The sequence below is a fragment of the Lotus japonicus genome, chromosome 2, assembly GCF_012489685.1.
Source record: "Lotus japonicus ecotype B-129 chromosome 2, LjGifu_v1.2".
In the NCBI taxonomy this organism is placed as follows: domain Eukaryota; kingdom Viridiplantae; phylum Streptophyta; class Magnoliopsida; order Fabales; family Fabaceae; genus Lotus; species Lotus japonicus.
This window is the reverse complement of record NC_080042.1, coordinates 31,672,613-31,688,539: the sequence shown is the minus strand read 5'-3', so window position 1 is coordinate 31,688,539 and position 15,927 is coordinate 31,672,613.

The following is a 15,927-nucleotide window of genomic DNA, read 5'->3' as shown; positions in this document are numbered from 1 at the left end:
GCCAAAGGATCGTATCGAAGTCGATAAAAGTTATAGCACGATCGTTATACGCTTAAACTTAGGTCAGAAACCCTAATATATAGCTAATTTTCATTTATAGGCACGACGGAAGTTAATTCCAAAAATCTTCAGAGAAATGTTAGAACTTCTCTTTTTCCATATATCACAATCGTTTCGAGGCGAAACTCTAGGATCTACGAACGTCCGATTCCAATCATCGGAAGTTTGCCGAAACCGAATCCCTGGTATTTCAAAACCCTAGAATTTCTCGACAATGAAGACTTTATCTATTCAGAGCTTCAAATGGATATTCTACACGCGTACACCCATTTCTCTTGATGATTTCAATCTTTCTTCAGAAGGAAGTTTTCCATTCCGACATTCGATGCAAAAAGCAACTTATCGGGTAAAATAGTTTTACACCGACTTTGCACCGACTTTGCATTAGTTGCCAAAAATACAAGGAGACATCTTCTTAGCTTAGGAATTCCTTTGCCAAAACCTATCTTAGAATTCATGGAGAATGATGCCGGAAAAATCAGATTCGCGAAACTTTCATTTTCCCGCGAATTACCATTTTCTATATATAGCAAGCAAGTGAGAAAAAAACACAAAACTACTCCATTTTCCCTCTCAAGGCCGCGAGTTCATCAAGGAAGAAGGAGAAGAAGATTTTGTTCAATCCTTGCTTGATCGTTGATTAATCAGTTGCTGCTTCAAGGTTTCGAGGTATAGTCGCTAATCCTTACCTCCGATCGCTTTTTCCATAGCTTTTCTGTAGAGTTTTCTGAGCTGATAGTTTATGGGTTTTTGCAAAACTATCCCGAATCTTTCATTTCTGATTCTAAACCTCTTCCTTATGCGCCCAAGATCACTTCTGCCGGGTTAGATTTTCCGTTATGTCGCCGGAATTCCGCCGGAATCAATTTGAGCCTAAAATACCCATTTTTGGAGTTTTTGAGGTAAAGCTTCAACCTTTAGGCTAAAAACTATCGCCTTAGCTTAGTGTTAGTAGGATTAGTTGTCATAAACGTCGTTGGTGACGTCCCTGCAAAATTTTATTTTTGGGATTTCAGTTTTGAAAATCCTAAGTTAAAAATCATGACCAAAATACCCCTGCGACAGTTTTTGATCCGATAATTTTTCCGAGTTCAGAATACCCTTAGTTACGGCTTATGAAAGCATAGGAACCAAGTTTGATCGAAGAAAAATCGAACCCCACAATTAACCAAAGTGGCCGAGCCCTATTAGGGGGAAGGAGGAAAATTTCCTTTTCCGAAAACTTGTCTTTTCGCGCTAGATTATCGTACCTTGGAGTATGTATTGCTTCGAGTAACCTTAGTAAGTATCGATAGCTTAGTTTTCGATAGATTCTGATAGTATTTCTGTGGTTTTGCTCTAAAGGTGATTTTGAGGAATTCCCAGAGGAGCAAGCCTTTGATTGTGAACAAGTGTTAGGAGATCGTCCTGGAGAATCTACAGGTGAGGGCTTCTCACTGAATCTCTAGTTAATGCTTAGGGTCGATGTTTCGACATTGTTTACTGTTTATGCACTGGAATTGTGTGTGATTGGAAAATGTTTTCTGAGGCTTCGGCTGACAATGTAGATGATTCATCTACTGAATGTTTTTGAGATTGTCTTACATGCTATGTGCTATGTGGGTAATCTAGGATGTGTGGTGCATGCTTTATATGCTAGGTGCTAAGTGTTTATGATGCGATTTATTGATATATGACATGTTGTTGATTGTGATGATTTAAATATGCTCTGTACTGGAATCTGAGATTCTGAATGGTGAGAATAGCGGGCAGGTCATGCCGATTTTATTTTGAGAGTTTGGAGAAAGTTTGATAGGACGAACGAAGTTCGGGCCTTAATTTTGTTTAGTGGATCGAGACCTCCTCTGGAAGCGACTTGGGATTGGGAGATCCTGCAAATGTATAAGACTTGCGATAAGACAAAAGGGAATCTATTTTATAAAGAAAATTCATAAGACCTTAAATAACCTCAAAATCTTTAAGTAATGATAACAACCTCGAAGGAAGGCATTGGAAGTCAAATCATAGTTTTGGAAAAGCGAGGAGTGTCGTCGGATCCAAGTGTTGAGGAGTTTGGTAAGTTCTGAGTATGTTGGTACTCCTTCGCTCGTTGAGCAGTTTGATAGCCATCCAAGGGATGAGCCGAGAAGCTTCACTGAGGCGTGAGACCTTGTGAATGCGGGATACTCCACTGAGGCGTGAGACCTTGTGGAAAGCATGGAACTCCACTGAGGCGTGAGACCTTGTGAGAGCATGAAACTTCACTGAAGCGTGAGACTTCGTGAGAGCATTGGTGACCCGAAGAGTCATCGTGAGTGGTTGCACCCATGCATATACGCGATAAAGTGCCAAGCAGAGTACTTCGGTATAGCAGGAAGTAACGATCAGCCATGCAGAGTTGGATCGGTCCTGACTATACCTGGCACAACAGGAGGTAACGATCATCCATGTAGAGTTGTATCGTGCCTGTTGATGTTCGACATAGCAAGCAGAAATGGTCAAACCATGTAGAGTTTGTACCGTCTTGACTATAGCCAAAGGTGATAAGCGACGCCCGAGCAGAAATGGTTAAACACGAGGCTAGTGTTACGACCGCCTCGAGGTGCCCAACCTATAAGTGGCAATACCTTTGGTTTGTCCCGTCGCCAAGCAGAGTGACGTTGTTGTTCTGTTCCGTCGCCAAGCAGAGTGACGTTGTTGTTTTGTTCCGTCGCCAAGCAGAGTGACGTTGTTGTTTTGTTCCGTCGCCAAGCAGAGTGACGTTGTTGTTTTGTTCCGTCGCCAAGCAGAGTGACGTTGTTGTTTTGTTCCGTCGCCAAGCAGAGTGACGTTGTCGGTTTGTTCCGTCGCCAAGCAGAGTGACGTTATTCGGGTTTTATGCTGATCTGACTACATGATGATGTTGGAGTAAGAGGCATCACGGGCCGAAATGGTCCCACCGTGGCTGGTGTTAGGACTGATCCGATGATGTCCATCCGTTCCGGATTGCATATTGGTTGACTGGGTTAACCTGCATATCATTTCATGCAACATGCATACTGACATAGTTGATGAGTGTGTTTGATACTTGTTAGTTCTACTTGATGCATGTTAACTGTGATTTACAGTCGTTATATTCTTTGTGGAAATATGCAACCCTAGGATGTTATCCCTAGTTATAAGCCTAAGTGGCTATTATCTTATTTATATTTATTGGTGCTATTAATTACATAATTCTTTGGAGTTGACCCTCGCGTCTTCTGTGTGTGCTTTGGCGAACAAACGCCCTTTGTCAGATGTCTTTGGCGGGCTGATTCATGATGGTTCATCCTTCGGGAGGAACTAGGGTTGAGATGCGGGAACTGGAGCGTATCGCGGTAGCGAGAGGAGGACGGATGGTGTACATAGACTAGGTCGTTCTGGATTCAGATTCGGGCGACGATCATGCTAGCATGTAGGTTTTAGTGCTGGTGTGAGCTCCTCGAGATGGGATTAGTGTAGGAGTAGAGTCTTAGCTCTGAACATCATTTGTTTTCTTTGGGGACAGGGTAGTTTCCCACCTATAGCTTTTGTGTGGTTCTTTACGAGAATCACAGAGAGTTGGTTGGACTTAGGAGGTCTTGCTTCAGGCCGATGGGCCAGCTTATTCTCAGTTTTGAGGGATGGTGTTGCGGACACTTGACCTTTCTCGTGGATTGTACCTTTTGCCTTCGGGCGTTACACTTTTCTTTCCGTCACTGGAGGTTTACTCGTGACGAGGTTGCTACTTACAGCGGGGGCTGTTTATATATATTGTATATTAGTTTTATTGTTTTTCGCTTTTGGGTTTTACTTAATTCGGTCTTGTCTTAGTTATTATCAAAAAAAAAAAATATTTACGTTTTTCCGCATTAAGTTTACTTTTGGTTACTAAAGTGACGCCACCGAAATCGGGGTGTTACAATTTGTAATGGACCCGCGAGGTAAGGTTGTAAACCATGCCATCGCCGTACTCTGAAAGGAACATTCTGCACTTCACCGCATCCGATGCTGCACTGATCACCATTTTTGTATTGAAGTAAAGAAGGTGATCCTTCGGATCAGTTTTGCCACAATAGGATTCCAACACTGGTTTCTTCATGTTATCCGGAATGGAGACTTCTCGCACCTTGGCCGAGAAAAGTTCAAACTCAGCAACCGCTTCTGCCTCGCGCACGCCTTCATCCTGCTGCTCGTGAAAGAACTCGAGTTGTTCTTGGAGATACTCATTTCGTTGCCTGATGTTATCGACGCTCTGCATCTTACGTCGCCAGTCTCTATGAGTAATGGTCTGTTGAGGCGAAAGAGTCAAATTCTCCGACGGAGCTGGTGACTGTGCTGGAGATCCTTGCTGCGAGGGAGGTGTTGAAAGATTTTTACTTAACCACTTTCAAATCCCTCAAGAGTCAATTGTAGTATAGTAAAGGGTTTTTATCGTCCTCAGGGAATTGTAATACAATGTCGTTCTTTAGCTAAATTACTTAAGCAATGGATTAAAGGTTGATGATTTTAGTGATCAAAAGCTAATGTAAATTAAACAAGGTGAGAATAAAAAGAGATTAGATATCAAGATGAGAAAACTATTGGAATTGGAGTTCACCGTTAAACTACTAGTATCCTATGATTCTATATGCAAATTCATTCCTATCTATGATTCATCTACACCAGTTCTAACCTACTTCATTGATTCCTCACATGAGTGGATATATATAACTCACTTTCCTAAACATTGATTCCTCACATGCATAGAAAAGCTAAGTTATCTTTAAGCTTAGGTGTTTAAATGACTAACAAGCCTAATTCCATTCCTAGATGTTAGGTTTAATAGATGGTTAATCCTAGGTCGGACTCTAGACGTCGTAGCTTCCGCTCTTACGCCGAATCAAGCGATATGTTCTAGGTGCGCAAACTAAAACATAGCATTAAGAACAAGAGACAACCATTGAATCATGTGATAGAAACTATATTACATATAGAAATCAAGAAGAACACATCATAGTTAAAGGTTACATCCAAATCCAACAAGAGAAACTTAGAAACCCATGTTCATGGATTCCTTCAAGCTTACAAGAGAAGAACTAAGATGACAGCGATGATCTATGACGTCCGTGAACCATGTCCAGCTAGTCGGGGGTCAAGAATCCTTGTGCACAACTTCCCTCTTCGTTCTCTCTGAAGTTTTTCTCTCAGAAGTTCCAATCCTTTAAAAAGTGGTGAGCTTTTGGTATTTAAATGAATCAGAGTCATGGATTTTCGCTTAGCAAAGATTTGATCGCTAAGCGAAATCCTGATAATCTACTTTGAACTGCCTTACTTTCGCTTAGCGAGCCTTATTCTCGCTAAGTGAAATTCTTTTCCTTCATGGGAAGGTTTTCTTCCTTTGCTAAGCGACATATATCATGGCTAAGCGAATCTCTTCTCTTCAAAATACAATTTTCTTGGTTTGGATTTTCTCTAACTCTTTTCCTACATCAAAAGCTCACAGTCAAAATACTTATAAAGCATATTCTAACTAAATTAAACATATTACAACTAAAACTATATATATACCAAATCTAATTAAAGGAGAGTCAATTTGATAGAAATTTCTCATGATAAGTGCCTAAATTGCTATGGAAAACTTGGTAAATTATGCACTTATCAACTCCCCCTAACTTGGAACTTTGTTTGTCCTCAAACAAAAGGTACTGACTACTGATTATCAAAAAGCATATGCACAAGGCTCTTACAACAAGCATGATAAACATGAACTCAGTTCCAATTTCTTTTTTTCAAATACACATTGTCAAACCACTGGTGCAAGAGCTTGACATCTAAGAGCTTCAGCTTCAGCTTCAAGTCTCTCAGCTTCTAATCTTGCATGTTCAGCTTGTACAGCTGCTTGACGTGCAGCTTCTTCTGCTTGCTCTTTCTTTCTTCTGGCCTCTTCAACAGCTTCAAGTAACTTAGTTCTTTGCTGTTGTTCATGCAGAGCCACTCTTCTTGTAAACCGCTGCCTAGCAGCCTCAATCCTCTGATCCCTTTCTGCAGTGAGATGACTCATCATAACAGGAACCTGAGCAACTAACCAAGTACTCAGACTATTCCATTCTTCAGCAATAGAGTCAGGGTTCTCACTCAGGTCAGTGTGACCTTGCACATTGCGTATCATCAGTGAAGCTTCATGATTAAACACACTGATGCACTCAGAGAGAGAGGTTGGCCTGAGGTTTGTGTAGGGAACAATTGAGAGGTGGGTATCAGGAGAGGTTGGGTGGTTACTGCTGTTTGCCTCAGAGGCACCTTGAGGAGAGTCAATATCAAAGGTTTGGACATTTGGTTCAGAGGCTCCAAGGTGTGGTTCAGAGGTTTCAACCTGAGGATGTGGTGATCTAACCGAAGAGTGGTTAGACACTGAGTTTTCTGGTTCTGGTTGAGTGGGCTCTTGATGAACTTGGTCAGGTTGGACTTGGTGGGTTAAAGGGTCTGCTTCATGCAAGGGGTCAGCCTGGATAGGATCATCTGGGTCAACTAGACGTTCTGGTCTAGGTCCAGGGTATCTCCTAGGGCTTGGTACTGTAAGGTAGTACTCTAGGATGGCAGACACTTTTTCTTTCCTGACTTCCATAAATTTACGAAGTGACTCAGAATTGTTGGAAGGTGAGGAGTCAACAACGTTGGTAGGAAAGGATACAGAAGTATAGGGAGTGGAAGAATTTGTATCAGCAGTTCTACGATCAGGACGTTCTGATGCTCTGGGGACAGAGTGATCAGACGTTCTGGGTTCAGGTTCTGGTTGTTCAAGTTCTGGTTGTTCAGGAATGATGGGTTCAGAGGTTAGTGGGGTGTATTGGATGGTAATGGGAGAGGTTGGTTCAGAGGGACGTGGAGTCTGAAGCATATTCCACAAAGGTGCTTCTTCTTGGGAAGGTTGGAAAAATGAAGACCTGGGGGAATTAGGTGGAGATGTGGTTTGGGCAGCTGGTTGAGACTCTGGGATAGTGGTGAGTTGGGTGACGGTGCGGTTAAGAAGAGTAGAGATGGGGAGTGCATCAATGGAATTTAAATCATCATCAGATTCAATGACAGCAGACTTACTTGATGAACGCACGGCAGACCTAGTCACTCTGGCAGAAGTCTCCATTCTGATGACTGCAGCAGCAGGTTCCACACGGGTAGGCTTCTCCACAATTCTGACTTGTTTCTTCTTCTTCTTTGGAGGAGAAGGACCATTTTCATTATCACCATCATCAGGCTTGGTGGTTTCAGCATGCTTCCTCTTAGGCTTGTCAGCCTTCTTCTTCTTCTTCAGAGGAACATCAGACTCCTCAGAGGATTCCTCCAAGACCATTTTTCTCTGAACTTTCCTCTTGGGAGGAGAGTCAAACTCTGGAGCTGGTGGCAATCGCCTGAAGAACTCATCTACATCAATCTCGTACCCTTGTTTCTTCAGATCATCAATGTAGCACAAGATGGCTTCAGAGTTGTCTGCTTGGGTCCACAAAGGGAAATCATTCAGAGGCACCCTTCTTTGTCTTACTTCATCAGAAGTATCTTCATGAGCAGGGGCTATCTTCTTCTTGACCAATCCCATCTTCTTCAAGGATGTGGATGTGAAGACATCACTGACAATTGTGGACAAATCCTCTGTGCATCCTGCCATGATCAGATCTTCTACGAATTTACTTTCAATGAAGAGATCTGAAAGCAGTCTCCCAAAGGGGATGTACTTGATGGCAGACTTGATGGAGGCAGTGGTTCTGGACTTCCTGATGCATTCTTTCAGGTGAGAGAACAAGAAGAAAGGAAGGCAGATCTTCCTCTTATCCTAAATGAAGAATAGCATCGCCTTCTGGCAGAAGTTGATGTAATTAGGAGAGCTACCCTTTGGCCTCTGGTTGATGCAGTTAAGCAGAATCTTGTGCCAGATTCTGAGCTTGGGATGAAGATCAATCACCTTGTAGTCGCTCTTGCCAGGTTTGTAGTTGGTGTAAAGAGTCTTGTTGGTTTCTTCCTTGGTTCTGGGTTTCAACTTCGATTCAGTCAGTTGGAATCTATACCCAGTTCCAGTGTGTGCACCCAGCAGATTCACAATGGACTTTTCAGTGATGATTATCCTCCTTCCAGCTGAAGGTATGAAAAACGGTAGAAAGGGGGGGTTTGAATAACGTTTTCAATATAAAACTTCCACCTTAAAGATTTTGACAAATCTTTCGAGAACTTAAGTGCTAAAGATAAGAGATAGAAAAGCACACAAGGATTTTATCCTGGTTCACTTGATAAATCACTCAAGCTACTTCAGTCCACCCGTTAAGGTGATTTCTTCCTTCTTAGAATGAAGGCAATCCACTAATCAGGTAAGAGTTACAACTGTACTTGAAACCTACAAGTGACTAACAATTACACTGACTTAGCTCACACTAAGATTCACTCTCTTAGTCTTCTCTAGGATCCGATCAACCTTGATCTCCTAAAGGAACTAAACAAACTGTTTATCAAAGAATTGTTTACAAGAGATTTGCTTCTAAAAAGCTAATAGTAAACTCAATGAATTTCAGATGAAAGAAAACTTAGAAGATTTTAAATATGTCTTGCGCGTATGTATTGCTTCTAGCCGTTTCTTTCAGTCTTCAGCCTCTTTATATACTCCAAGGATTAGGGTTGAGCGATGCATGGGAAATGCTACCGTTGGAGGGCTGTTCTGGAAAATCCAGCTTCTGCTGTGGCTGAGAACGTTAGGTAGGTCGTCAGGAAGGTACAGTAGCTTTTGTACTTGGATAGCGACGCGACCTTTAAACCTAGGAGACTTCTGATCAGGGGAATGCTTCATATTGGAACTTGTGAAGCCGGTTGATCAGAGTCAGAGGGAAAGCACAGATCCTCTGACCATTGTATCTTCTGATTCTGAACTCAGAGGGAAGAACATGGCCTTCAGAGTTTCTTGCTTCTGGACTTCAGAGTTTCCACTATTCAGCTTCTGGATCTTCAGAGTCTTCTACACCATCAGAACATCTGAACCTTCAGTGTTTCTTGGTTATCAGAACTTCTGGATCTTCAGAGCTTCTAGCGACTGAGTCCACATCAGAGTTTGTATAACTTCAGAACTTCTGAAGCTTTTCCACTGTTCATACTGAACATGGTGAATGCGAAAGCGTTGCTTGGGTCACTCTTTATACACAGTGCTTCTGATTTGTGTGAGATTGAGTTGAGGTCAGAGCCTGTAAATATCACACTCAGAAAAACACGTTAGAGTACCACAATTGTTCATATCAAAAGGTTAACTTGTAATCATCAAAACATAGAGTTGTACTACTAGATCAAAACTTGATCTTACAATCTCCCCCTTTTTGATGATGACAAAACTAAGATTTTTGATGAACAATTCTTAAACATTAAACTGAATTCACTCAGAGTTTAGAAATATAGAATAATACTTATCCTGATGTGAATAGTTTATCTTGCTCATTCTGAATTCAAGTCACTGCTTGATTCTGAGCTTAGCTCCCCCTGAATCTAATACTTGATGAAAACGTTAGTAAAGTCTAGATTCTGAGCTAAAAAATATAAGAGTTCAGAGTGAAAAACTTATGACATAGATGAAAATCGAGTAATCAGAGCGCATAAGTAATCAAAGTCATGGACAAGGTATCAGAGTCTTGGGTATCAGAGTCAACTTATAATCACTTCAGAAGAAGTGAAATGTATTCCTTGTATTTGCCCAGTGACACATCTATGGTCATGAAGGTGGAACTCTTAAAATCTCCAAAAGAAAAATAAATCACACTAACACATCTTACACATCAAAAACTGGGTGTACTCCCCCTTTTTGTCATAAGCAAAAAGCTTGGGGTGTGAAAAACTTAGCTTGAAGTACAAGGTACTCCCCCTTAGAGAAGGTCTAAGTTTAAAGAAAGTGAAAACGATGCAAGAATCAGAGTTAGGCGAAATAAAGAGAAGAGTTAATGCAAGAGAAGAACGTTTACCACCGGTCAAGGAAGTAAAGAGAAGGGTCAGTTACCAAGAACTTAACCTCGAGAAACCGTAGGAGCATTAACTTTCAGAGAGAAAGTGAAGCCTATATAAAGCGTTGGAGAGAAAGGTAAGCTTCACACCTCGAATAATTTTTAGTAAAAAAAAATGGCATCATACAGCGTAGCACTAGAAGAGCTGAGGAAGAAGGCCTTTGAAGAGGACTTGTTCCTTAACATCAGGCATCCAGAGGGTACAGCGACCATCTCGGAGCTAACACGGACACTGCTGGAAGAGGACCTGCGTCCAGAGTTGGAGAGAGACCTGAAGGAATTTCTTGCCTTCGTGGAGGAGGTGCAAGAACTCAGCCGGCTTGAACTCAAGCTGCTGGAAGAAAAAGAAATCTTGGAAGAGAAGCTCAGGACTTCAGAAGAGATTCTGGAGAGGGATGAGCTAAAGGTCAGACTCAGCAACATCCAACATGTACTGGAGCGTCTGGAGAAGGATAGGTCAGAGCAGCGCCAGGAGTGCAGAAGAATGAGGAGGAATCCTCCATTCTAGACTTAGGGAAAGAATGTATGATGTAAACATAAGGTTATTATGAATAAAAAGAGTTTTGCAAACATATGTGACACAATTATATATAGATATGCAGAGATTCACAAACGAATAAAGTAGCATAACTAAGTAAAAAGAAACAGAGTTTAACAAAAAAAAAAAAAAAAATTAACGAAAAAGAAAGAAAAAAAAAGAAGAGATCCTAAGATTAAGGTTTGTCAGATCGTCGCAGAAGTTCCATCATCATGTGCTTCATCTCAATCAGCATGGATTCATGAATGTCAAGACGTTGTTCCATGATGTCGAGTCTGGATGAGCTTGGCTGAGTTGAACTGGAAGGAACATTCTGAGCAGCTTGAGGATCTGGAATGGAAGCAGAAGCAGCAGGAGTAAACACAACTGGTGCAAGTGCTTGGCATCTAAGAGCTTCAGCCTCAGCTTGAAGTCGCTCTGCCTCAAGTCTGGCTTGTTCAGCTTGAGCTGCTGCTTGACGTGCAGCTTCTTCTGCTTGAGCCTTCTTTCTCTTGGCTTCTTCAATAGCTTCAAGAAGCTTATTTCTCTGTTCTTGTTCATGAAGAGCCACCTTTCGAGAAAACCTTTGCTTGGCAGCCTCAATGCTCTGACTTCCCTCTGCATGCAGGAGCTGCATCATAATTGGAACTTGAGCCACTAGCCAAGTGCCCATATTGTTCCACTCATCAGCCACATGTTCAGCATTCTCACTGAGGTCAGTCTGACCGTGCACATTGCGGAGCCTCAAAGAGGCTTCATGATAGAAAATATTGATGCACTCAGAGAGAGATGTGGGTCGAAGGTGAGTATAAGGAATTATGGAGAGGTTGGGTTCAGGAGAGGCTGGGAGATTGCTGCTATGGGCTTCAGAGGCACCTTGTGGAGAACCAATGTTAATCAGTTGAGCATTGGGTTCAGAGGTTCCAAGGTGAGGGTCTGAAGTTTCAACCAGAGGATGGGGTGATCTAACCGAGGATTGGTTAGACACTGAATGTTCGGGTTCAGGTTCTGGTTGAATAGGCTCTTGTTGGTCAGGGGCAGGGTGAGCTTGTTGAGCCAAAGGGTCTGCCTCTTGGAAAGGATTGGCCAAGATAGGTTCATCTGGGTCAACTAGACGGTCAGGTCTAGGGCCAGGATATCTCCTAGGGCTTGGACATGTAAGGTAATAGTCCTCTAAGGTAGACACCTTTTCTTTTCTAACCTCCATGAATTTTCTAATAGATTCAGAGTTATTGGAGGGAGAAGAATCAGCAACATTGGTTGGGAAGGATACAGGTGTAAAGGCTGTTGAAGAGTCTGTATCCGTGGTTCTGGCAGCAGGACGTGCTGATGCTCTGGGAACAGAGTGATCAGACGTTCTGGGTTGTGGTTCTGTTTGGTTGGGCTCTGGTTGTTCATGGATGATGGGTTCAGAAGATAATGGGTCGTACGGAATGGTAAGGAGAGAGGTTGGATCTTCTGACCTAGAGGTTTGGTTCTGAAGCAAATTCCAGAGAGGTGCTTCAGTAGGAGAAGGTTGAAAGAAGGAAGATCTTGGGGAATATGGTGGAGAGGTGGTTTGTGCGGCTGGTTGGGATTCAGGAATAGGAGTGAGGGGATTTGAGGAGTGTTGGAGCAAGGCAAAAATAGGGAGTGCATCAAATAAATTCAAATCATCATCAGAAGCAAGTGCAGGCTTACTTGAATGTGCTGATGATCGAGTCACTCTGACAGGAGGTTCAGTCCTTCTGACCACCTCAGCAGCTGGTTCCACCCGAGTAGGCTTCACCACGATTCTGACTTTCTTCTTCTTCTTCTTGGGAGGACCATCTTCATGATCACTATCATCACCATCATCAGGCTTTCTCTTCTTCTTTGAGACCAGAGGGACATCAGATTCCTCAGAAGATTCGTCCAGAACCATCTTCCTCTGAGCTTTCCTCTTGGGAGGAGAAGGAAACTCTGGAGCTGGTGGTAGTCTGCTGACGAAATCATCAAGGTCAATTTCGAAACCTTGAGCCCTGAGGTCTTCAACATAGCATCTGATGGCGTCAGGATTGTCCGCTTGTGTCCACAGAGGGTAGTCATTCAAAGGCATCCTTCTTCCTCTGATCTCAGAAGATGTGTCTTCATGAGCAGGAGCAATCTTCTTCTGGACCAAACCCATTTCTTCAGGGAGTTTGCAGTGAAGACATCACTGACAATTGTGCTCAGATCCTCTACACATCCAGCATTGATCAAATCTTGCACCAAGTTGCTTTCAATGAAAAAGTCTGAGAGCAGCCTCCCAAAAGGGATATATTTGATTGCAGACTTGATGGAGGCGGTGGTACGAGACTTCCGGATGCATTCCTTCAAGTAGGAGAACAGGAAGTAGGGAAGGCAGATCTTCTTCTGATCTTGGATGAAGAACAACATCACCTTCTGGTTGAAGTTGATGTAGTCTGGAGAACTGCCCTTCGGTCTCTGGTTTATGCAGTGAAGCAGGATCTTGTGCCAGATCCTGAGTTTGGGGTGAAGGTCCATCACCTTGTAACTCGTCTTGCCCGGTTTGTAAGTGGTGTACAGGGCCTGGTTGATTGTGTCCTTGGTGCTAGGTTTCAGCTTCGATTCCGTGAGTTGGAAACGAAACCCATAAGCAGTGTTTGCACCCAATAAGTGCACGAATGACTTCTCAGTGATGATGATCTTTCTTCCAAGAATGTGAGAGACCACCTGAGTATCATCGCAGTCGGCGTGCTTCCAAAATTCCTTTACCAGTTTCTCATACACCGGTCCTCGAAGTCTGTTGAAGTAATTTCCCCAACCTTGAGCTTGGACTTCAGGACGAAGATCATACCCATTTGTAGCCAGGTTGTCGAGGTCGAATCTCCATTCTGCCAGGACTTGGAGTTCCTCAGGAGCAAATACGCAGTGAACGGCACAGCCCCGTTCTGCAATTGGAACACTCTGTTCTTGAGCTTGAACTTGTTCTTGTGTCGGATTCTCAGGGCCCCTTTGACCCGTTGCCAAACCAACTACCATGTGAGGGAACTGAGGTGCATCTGCAGTAGATCTTCTAGTTTGTCTCACCATTTTTGAAGTGGTTGAAGGTTTGAGGTAGAAGATGAAGTTTGAAGGATGAAGAGAGATCGAGAAGAGCGGTTTTGAAAAACAGAGAGAGAGAGAGTAAAAAACGGAAGTGAAAGAGAATGTGTGTGTATAGTGGGTTTTATCAAATAACCGTTGTTGATTCAAAAAAAAACTTTAAGATCAACGGTTGAAAATTAAAGATAGATAGTAACAGTAAAATACACAAATCACACACAGGAGAGAAGCACATCTACACGCAATCATAACAGACTGTCACACGGGCACAAGGAACTATGCATCAGAAAAACTGACACACGCGTTGTTGTCTCAGCTTCAGAGTCAGTACCAGTGGGTACACACACTCTGATTGAGTTACCTTCTGGACTAGACATCTTTTGATCAAGAAGTATTATAGTCAGAGGTTCTGATCCATCTTCACTCTGGACAAAAGTCCATGTTTAGATTTTTCAGAATAAAATTAAATCTATCCTCTGCTAAGGGCTTTGTAAAGATATCTGCCCATTGATGGTCAGAATCAACAAACTTCAGAAGAAGTACGCCCTTCTGTACATAATCTCTAATAAAGTGATACTTTACCTCAATGTGCTTTGCCCTTGAATGCAAGATAGGATTTTTACTCAATGAGATTGCAGCAGTGTTATCACAATAGATTGGGATATTGCTCTCAAGGATCTGATAATCCTCCAGCTGATGTTTCATCCAGAGCATCTGAGTGCTGCATATTGCTGCTGAGATATATTCTGCCTCTGCAGTTGATAGTGCAATGGTTGATTGCCTCTTGCTTGCCCATGAGACTAGATTGCTTCCCAGAAATTGACAATTTCCAGAAGTACTTTTTCTCTCTGTTCTATCTCCAGCATAATCAGCATCACAGTAACCTGAAAGCTTATACTCTGATGTTTTCTTATACATCAAGCCAAGGTTAGTGGTGCCTTTCAAATACCTTAGGATCCTCTTAACAGCAGTTAAGTGGGTTTCCCTTGGATCTGATTGGAAACGAGCACATAAATGAACACTAAATAGTATGTCTGGCCTTGATGCAGTTAAGTATAGAAGTGAACCTATCATGCCACGATAGAGCTTCTGACATACTTTCCCACTTTTATCTTCTTTCTCCAGAATGCATGTAGGATGCATTGGAGTCTTGGCCACTGTAGATTCCAGCATATTGAACTTCTTCAGAAGTTCTTTAGTGTACTTGCTCTGATGGATATATGTTCCTTCTGGTGTTTGATCAACTTGTATTCCCAGAAAGTACTTTAATTCTCCCATCATACTCATCTCAAATTCAGCCTGCATCATCTCAGAAAATTCTTTGCATAGAGATTGATTAGCAGAACCAAATATAATATCATCAACATAAATTTGCACAATTAAGATATCATCTTTATAAGTCTTGCAAAAAAGAGTTGTATCTACTTTACCCCTTACAAACTCATTCTCCAGAAGGAATGAGCTAAGTCTCTTATACCATGCTCTGGGAGCTTGCTTCAGACCGTAGAGTGATTTCTTCAATTTGAACACATGGTCTGGTTTCTTCTCATCTTCAAAACCTGGGGGTTGATGAACATAGACTTCCTCTGAGATATAACCATTTAGGAAGGCACTCTTTACGTCCATCTGATGTAGAACTATGTTGTGATTTACTGAGAAAGAGATCAACAGTCTGATTGCCTCCAGTCTTGCTACTGGAGCAAATGTTTCAGTGTAGTCTATTCCTTCCTGCTGGCTGTAGCCTTGAGCAACTAGCCTTGCCTTGTTTCTGACTACATCTCCTTTCTCATTCAGCTTGTTTCTGAATACCCACTTCGTTCCAATAACATGGACATTCTCAGGCTTCTTCACTAAACTCCAAACATCGTTCTTGGAAAATTGATTCAGTTCATCTTCCATGGCCAGAATCCAATCCTTGTCCTGAAGAGCTTCATCTATGGACTTGGGTTCAATTAAGGACACCAATCCTTTCAGACTGAGCAAGGTCTCTTCAGAGGGTCTGAAGGCAGATCTGGTTCTGACTGGTTCGTCTTTGTTGCCCAGAATCAATTCCTTAGGGTGAGCTGCAGTGATTCTGCTCTTCTTCAGAGTTTGTGAGTTAGAGGGACCAGCTTCTTCCTCTGGTTCATCTTCCTCTGGCTCATCTTCCTCTGGAGCTTTGCCTTTGTCAGAAACATTAATGCTTAAATCTGCAAACTTTTCAACTAGCTTTGACTGGTCAGAGTCAAGCTTATCATCAAATCTAACATGAATAGATTCTTCAATAGTCTTAGCATCAGTAATATAAAATCTAAAACCTTTTGATCT